Source organism: Babylonia areolata, chromosome 3 (genome assembly GCF_041734735.1).
Source record: "Babylonia areolata isolate BAREFJ2019XMU chromosome 3, ASM4173473v1, whole genome shotgun sequence".
In the NCBI taxonomy this organism is placed as follows: domain Eukaryota; kingdom Metazoa; phylum Mollusca; class Gastropoda; order Neogastropoda; family Buccinidae; genus Babylonia; species Babylonia areolata.
The window spans coordinates 31,816,940-31,825,018 of NC_134878.1; positions in this window are offsets into that span (position 1 = coordinate 31,816,940).

The window sequence follows — 8,079 nt, forward strand, 5'->3', positions numbered from 1 at the left end:
TGCAAAAAAAAAAAAATTAGGCACTGGGAAGACGAGTTTTAATTCATAAAGCAAAAGATATATGTGTAAGTCTTGTGTTGTTTGTGTGTGCATTTTCATGATTCATTTGTCTCATAGTGTCTGTAACTCAACTGTTCTATCCACTCTCCTCTACAGCTGTGAACCTTTGGCAACTTAAAACCACGCAAGAGGAAACAGAGAGGTAACTCTCTCCATACACAAGGTACACAACTTCAAGTCGATGCTGTTTATGATAACCATTCACCTAGCACACAGGTAAATAAAAGGTACATTGGAACAAACCCAAATACTTCCTCAAAAAAAAAAAAAAAGGAAGCTCTGGGCATGCCCTTATACGGATCATTTGACATGTGCACAAGGCAACAATGACAAGAAATGTTCAAACACAAATTAGCTTTTTATTCAAGACTTGCATAGCCTTTTAATCTTGAATATGTTAAATATAATATACAGACAATACGGAACAAACATATGGTTGTCTCAATGGTTATTTGACTCAACACGAAAGAATTAATGAGGCTAGAAGAGTAGATAATCAACAAACAATAAAGAGTGGCAACTCCAGGCTTGTCATACCAGAGCTTTCTTTTTTTTTCTTTTTTTTTTTAAGAAAGTATCTGGGTTTGTTCCAATGTACCTTATATTTACCCGTGTGCTAGCCGATTGTGTAGCATAAGCAGTATTGAACTGAAATTGTGTACCTTGTTTCTGGAGAGAGTTGCCACTCTTTATTGATTGATAGATGTGATAGATTTTTTTTTTTTAAACCGTGGGGTGGGAGGTGAGGGGGGTCTTCTCTTTTTTGCCCTTTTTTTACATTTCATTTTATGAATTGCTGTTTCAGAATTCCTCTGATGGACGTAAAAGGGTTTTTCCTCAAAAATGTTTTCTTCTCATTATTGTCCACTTACATTTTATGTTGTGATTAATATTTCATAACCTTAACCCGGAGAGCGCGATGAGCCACGATCGTGGCTTTCCCGGTAAAGTGCGATGGGCCACGATCGTGGCTCTGTTTACATAAGGTCCGACATCGTACGGCTATGCTCGGCAGCCTTCGTAAAACTGCCTCGTTCTGGTGTTACTGCCTCCCTGCTTGTGTTTGCACAAACTTTGACCGAGTTTATAAGTCCAGATCTTCGTATTTTTTGTAAACAATGAGTGACACTGAAGTTGACAAAGCTCAGGAAATGAGTGACCTTGTCACTAGTGATGATTCATTTGCTGACAGGGATTCTGGTGAAAACGGCTTTGTTATTTTGACACTTGGGCATGCTGGCTTGCTTGTTGTTCATTCAGTTTTGTGTCTCCAGCCACAAAAACTGGGGGGTGGGCGATGGGGGTGGGGAGGGGTGGTAAAGTGGGTTAGGCATGGGTCTATTGCGATTTCTTGACCAAATCAAGCTAGAAAACTGGAAATTATTTTGATTTAAAGCATTCTTGCTGCTTTTGAAAGCAACATGAGCTAAAAGAAAACATTTATTTCTGTTTTTGCCTGTGATTGCATAAAGTATTGTAGATGTGCGCGTGCGTGGCGTCGGTGGGTGTGTCTCAAACAAATAATACAGTGCTTATAATTTCATTGTTTCAGTTATATTCATTTCATGATTCTGCAGCCAGAACATTTTCTGCACAGTTTAATGCCAATTTTGAGATTTTGACTCTGTAAAAGATGTGAAAATACCTATAAACATTGTGGTTGACGTTTTTGGAAAACAAGTTTGCAAAATTTGTTGTTTATATCCTGTGGAATATCTCCAACTACTTACAAGGTACAGCCTTTTTCTTACTTTTATCTGATTCTTCATTCACTCTACTTTCCAAAAATGTATAGGTTTACCTGTTTATTCTTACTGATAAGCATACAAATGCCCCAAATCAGAGCACAGGTAGCGGAGGCAAACTATCCCTTTGTTTTAAGCATGATTTCTGTAAGCATGTTTTATTATATCCAGCACTTTGAGGGTTAATCCAACATATCAGTGATCAGGACTGTGTTGCGTCATTGGGAAAGGTGTGAATGGGTATTTAACTGGTTGGGAAAGCTTAAAACAGCAGGAGATGATTGAGCTCCACCTTCCTATGTGGAGTCCTAGTCCCAGTGACTATGAATTCAAAGCCCCTGTGGCCATAAAAGATAATGGGACCCTGTATCTTTACCTTAATCCACATATGATTTTTGGTTTTATGAGCAAAGGTATAAACTGCTAAGGTATTAGGCTTTAGTTATGTAAATGTAATTCAAGGATGCTTTGAGGGGTATGAGAGCACTTTATAAATGCAATTATTAATGTTGTGTCAGAGGAAAACATACACCATGTTTTATCATCCTGTATTCCACAGTAGAATGATGTAATACCTTTGCTGCAAATATATGATCATTGTCACAACTCATGTTGTCATTTCATTAGTAAAAGCTTTATTTTCACACCTGAGCAAATATCAAACACCTTGCAAACAGCTGCTTTTTTTTTTTCTTTTTTCTTTTTTTTTTTTTTTTTTTTTTTTTTTTTTTTTTTTTTTTTCATGAATTGTTGGGTGTCAGTGGGGTCAAAATATACCATGTGTTCCTGGAAGTCTGTTTGGTGAGTTTATGTTTCATGTTTGAGAAGCCAAGAAATGCAATGCAGTCTTTTGTTCATGTATTTTGTCAGTGTCCACTTTTGCCCAACACTCGGCTTATATCACAGATTGACATAAGTTTACATTTGGGCCAACAGCAAAGTGAGAGCTGTATTATCAATGGTTTCTCCAGTCAATGGGAAACCATTTACAGCTTGGTCTTTTGTGAAGGACTATGACTCTCAAACTAGGAGGCAAAATTGCACTGGCTCTTAGTGCTGCAGCCTTGTGGGCTAGTTGGCCTTTGGGAACCATCCCAACGCCGACTGTCCTAAAACCCTCTTGGCTGAGAGAGTGGAGATGTACTTGGGCAAGACACTCTCCACTGTAATCAAATTCTTGCCCAAATAGAACAGCAGTTGCCTCCTCTGCTGTTCTGATGGTCATAGTCGGACACGACTGACTATCATACTTTACACCAGAAGGTATTAATATCACTGGCATTGTGCCCTGGGCCCAGTCTTGGCCTTTTCTGTTCCCAGTTTGTGTGTAGACCTGTGCATGAACTCTCAGGGTGTGGCAAGGATGACTCATCAGATTGCTGTTGGATTATCTCCCTTGAGGCTCTTGCTCACATGAGGGAGAGGGCCCTTACCATTTGCATCTGTGTTGTTTTCCTTTGCACACCACAATTACACATTGATTTTTTTCATTATTGTGCATTGAAAACATGAAAGTATGTGTGACGCAATGTAGGATTTTCTTTTCCTTTGTTCACCACAATTACGTTTTGATTTTTTTCATAATCATGCGTTGGAAACTTGAAAATATGTGTGACGCCATGTCAGATGTGGGTTTTTTTTATATTGTATTCGGCAGTGTAGGCCTGTTTTACAGCTGCAGTAATACACTTTTTTTTTTCTTTTTTTTTTCCAAATTTCATTGCTACATTGTTGAAGATTTGTAATCACATTTGTGTGGTCCTGTGAAAGATGGGTTGTGGTGCTTCAATTTTATGAGGTGTTCGTCTTCGCAATGTGATACTTTCAGTCAGTCTTTGATAATCAGTAATATTGAAACATCAAAATTTAAAACTTTGTTTTTATACCAAGATGGGTTGTGGTGCTTCAATTTTATGAGGTGTCCGTTTTTGTACTTGTGATATTTTAAGTAACTTCAGAAATCAGTGCATAACTGAAATATTTATCAAATTTAAAACTTTGCTTTTATTTGTTTTTGTCCTGTGTCCCTCTCCCTTCAGCTGTTTGATCTCCCCGTTACTACACGTTTCTGGTAACGCATTTTATCAAGATTTTTTTGGCTGACATTTTTTCCTCAATGTAATTGTGTTATGATGTTTTTGTTGTTGTTGTTTTTTTTATAATTAATTTAAGTTCATTGAGGCATTTCAAGTTTTAGATCACATCCTGAGGACCTGCAACAATGTGTTCAATTATCAGTTTGTAACTCGTTTTTTTCTTCTTCTTTTTTTTTCTTTTGTCTTTTGATGAATGTGAAACAGACATTTCTCTACCAAAGACATTTCTTTTTATTGGCCACTCGTGTCTTTTTTTTGTGTGTCTTTTTTTTTCTTTTCTTTTCTTTTTTTTTTTCTTTTTTTTTTTAACAGTATATCTAAGCAGATTCTTGTTTTGTATCAAAACCCATTTCTTTGTGCACATTTGGAGCAGATTATTTACTTTCTCCTCATTAAAGACCATCCAGTCCAATATTCAAGATGAAGCCAGATTTGTTTGGAGTTTTGCTTTTGACAAGTGTTGAAATTATTTTCCAGCGAATAAATGACATGACTGTGTGTGTGTGTGTGTGCAATGGTTTTTTTGTTGTTTTGCTTGTTGTTGTATTTTTTGTTGTTGTTGTGGGGTGTTTTTTTTTGTGGGGGGGGGGGGGTCAGTCTCTTACTCTCTCTACTGTTTTCTCTGTCATGTGCAGTGTGTGTGGGTGGACAGACCAGTTGCAGTGATCACTTAACTTACAGTCCTCTACTAATGCCAGTTAAGTTTGAAAGACACATCTCTGGTTACAACTCATTCATAGTCCATTGTATTATCTGTCTTCTGGTGGGTGCAATAGCAGAGTGGTTAAAGCATTGGACTTTTAATCTGAGGGTTCCAGGGTTTGAACCTCAGTAGCAGCACCAGGTGGGTATAAACAGTGGAGATTTTTCCTATCTCCCAGGTCAATATATATGTGCAGACTTGTTTGTGTCTGAACCCCCTTCGTATGTATATGCAAGCAGAAGATCAAATATGCATGTTAAAGATCCTGTAATCCATGTCAGCAGTCAGTGGGTTATGGAAATAAGAACATACCCAGAATGCACACCTCCCAAAACAGAATATAGTTGCCTACATGGCGGGGTAAAAACAGTCATGCACGTAAAAGCCCACTTGTGTACATAGGAGTGAATGTGGGAGTTGCAGCCCATGAACGAAGAAGATCTGTCTTCACATTGTATGTAAGTGGATACTGTTCCATTCAGAGATGAAACAGAACGCAATCTCTTTTGGAGTTGGTCAGTCAAATTATGTTCACACATACATGCTCTTTCTCTACCATTCTCTCCTTTTTTTTCATAAAGTGTTGAGTTTCAAGCTGAATATATAATTATTCTAAAATATACTTGAGAAAAGAATCAACTGATGGATCATTTTTCAATAGCTTGTGAAGATACGCTGCTACCAAAAACAAAAACAAAACCAAAAAAAAAATTGCAATTTGATCGGGAAGGTGAAACAGAAGGGAGACAAATGGTGGGGATAATAATAATAATAATAGTATTTATATAGCGCTGGATCTTGTGCAGTGACAAATCTAAGCTCTTTCACACCAGTCATTCACACGCATGCATAACTCTAAAACTGAAGACAAGGAAGAGGCAGGGGAGGGAGGCTATCCTGTGAAGAGGTGGGTCTTAAGGCAAGACTTGAAAGAGCTGAGTGCAGAGACCTGACAAATGAAAGTTCATTCCAAATGCAAGGTCCAGAGACAGAGAAGGAACGACGTCCAACAGTGGAGTGTTTGAATCTGGGTATGCGTAAACATAGTGGATCCAAAGCCGATCGTAGAGAGCGAGATGGAGTATAGAGGTGAAGGCAGCCACAAAGATAGGAAGGGGCAAATTTGTGACTACATTTATAACACAGAGTGCTGATCTAATACTTTATTCTGTGTGAGACAGGGAGCCAATGGAGATGTTGCAAAATAGGAGTGATGTGCTCAGATCTTTTCTTTCTGAGGACAAGTCGGGCAGCAGAATTTTGCATGCACTGAAGGGACTGAATGGATGAAGCAGGCAAATAAGACAATAGGGAGTTACAGTAGTCAAGGCGAGAAGGATAGCAGTGAGAGCCAGTCAGTTTTGTTCACTTTGGCTAGGAGCCCAGCCAAGGGCTCAGGGCTGTATCTTGGCAGGAGAGTAAGTCGAAAGTTTGGTGAGAAATATTCTCCTGGCAACAAAAGAGCTGACTGATCTAAATGGTAGTGTTAGTAAACAGTTTCCTGGTTATCAGTTACTGTAGTGCAGTGAAAATTGTCAGACAGACCACTGTATAATGTGGGTTTAACTTATTCTTTACCCCAGCCAACTTTGGGGGAGCAGTGACATACTTTATAAACGGCTGTGACTTGAAAAGTGCAACACACCAACCTTTGACTGCTGGTAAGGGGATTGAACTGTTAATGGCTTCTGAAGTTCAGAAGTTGAATAGTCTCCCTTAGACTACTGTGCCTGGTTTGACAGTAAAAAGATGCTCTGCATTCTCATCTTTTATCACTGACATCTTCATCCTTTGTAATGGCTTTCCAAAATGATGAAACAGCCAATTTCTTTTTCTTTTCTTTTCTCTTTCTTTTCTTTTCTTTCTATATAATCTTTTTGTTGTTGTTGTTGTTGTTTTCCTATTTAGGTAAATCAATGTTATGAAGAATTTCTCAATAAATAAGACAGCAATGATAATGACAAGTATGGTGATTCTGGATTGAACTTAAGTAATGAAGAAAATGAATGTTTGTTCCCTGCTGCAGTATACAAAGCACTGGCCCAGAATGACAGACTTCCAGAGCATGGCACAGATTTGGTTGGTTGGTTTTGTTGACAAACTGAAATTGCAATAGATCTTTCAAACTTAAACCTGTGATAATTCTAGATAGTGTCCTCAATTAAAGTATGTTAGGGTATAGCCTCTTTGTGTTAAAGGCTCAGTATGGCACTGATAATAACAGTGATTCAGACCAACAGACCTGACCCCAAAAGACAGGAAAAGGGTAATTCAATCTAGTACGAGCACTCATGACCAGAATGAACCAGTGCCAAGCACTTCAACTGCATTAGACTGCAGGCAGGGGAGAACATGAGTGAGGGTTAGGTAGAGAGGGTGGAGGGCTGTAAATGGAAAAGAAGGCAGCGCAGAAGGGGACATGGCACAGTGAGATCTGTTCCATGTTGCTTCTCGATCTGTTCAGGGAAATGTTGCTCAGACTGAGTTTTTCCTGCAAACTCTGTTGCAAATTTGCATGGATTTTTTTTTTCATTGCTGTCATAGAAAGTAATAGACCTTGCACTCAATCTGTTTTTTTGTTGTTGTTTTGTGTTTTGTTTCTTTTTTTTTTTTTTGTTTCTTTTTTAGTTTCTTTTTAGCCGTGTTTTAAAATAACAGTGTTTGCACTGTATCATCTTTTTTTTATAGCAATGATTGAAACTGAAAGCAACAGTGTTTGTACTCAATCAGTTAGTTTTAAAATCATTTTATGTCAAAAATATTGAAGTACACACAGTAACTTGAGTAAGACATATTCTGTTAGTTCTAAAATCATTTTTATGTCAAAAATATTTAAGTACACACAGTAACTTGAGTAAGACATATTCTGTTAGTTCTAAAAATCATTTTTATGTCAAAAATATTGAAGTACACACAGTAACTTGAGTAAGACATATTCTGTTAGTTCTAAAATCATTTTTATGTCAAAAATATTGAAGTACACACAGTAACTTGAGTAAAACCTATTCCATCTATTTTATGGGACTTTATTTCCTGGCATGTGATACACACAAGGAGTTAAAATCTCAGTCAGTGGCCTGAACATCAGTTTTGATCAAACAAAATATTTGTCGTAATCAAGATGACAAACTACAGTCAGTTCATTCATCATCATGTCAATTGAACTTTGGGAGATAGGGTATTCGGTACTCACATCATTGGTTGATTTTTTTTTTTTTTTTAATTTGGTCTTCATATCAGTTTCAGTTGACATGCATTTTGTCTGTGTTGAAGTTCGCATCTACTCGCATTTAAGAAAGACAACTTTGCATTGTATTGTAGTTTTGTACAACATTGTGTTGTACTCTTTGTCACGACTAATTTCTGTGTTTGAAAATCAGTCTACTCTCTACAGGGAGAGCGTGTCATCACAGCACAGTGCCACCTCTTTTTCTTTTCCTGCCTGTAAGTGTACTTGTTTTCCTGTCAATATGGA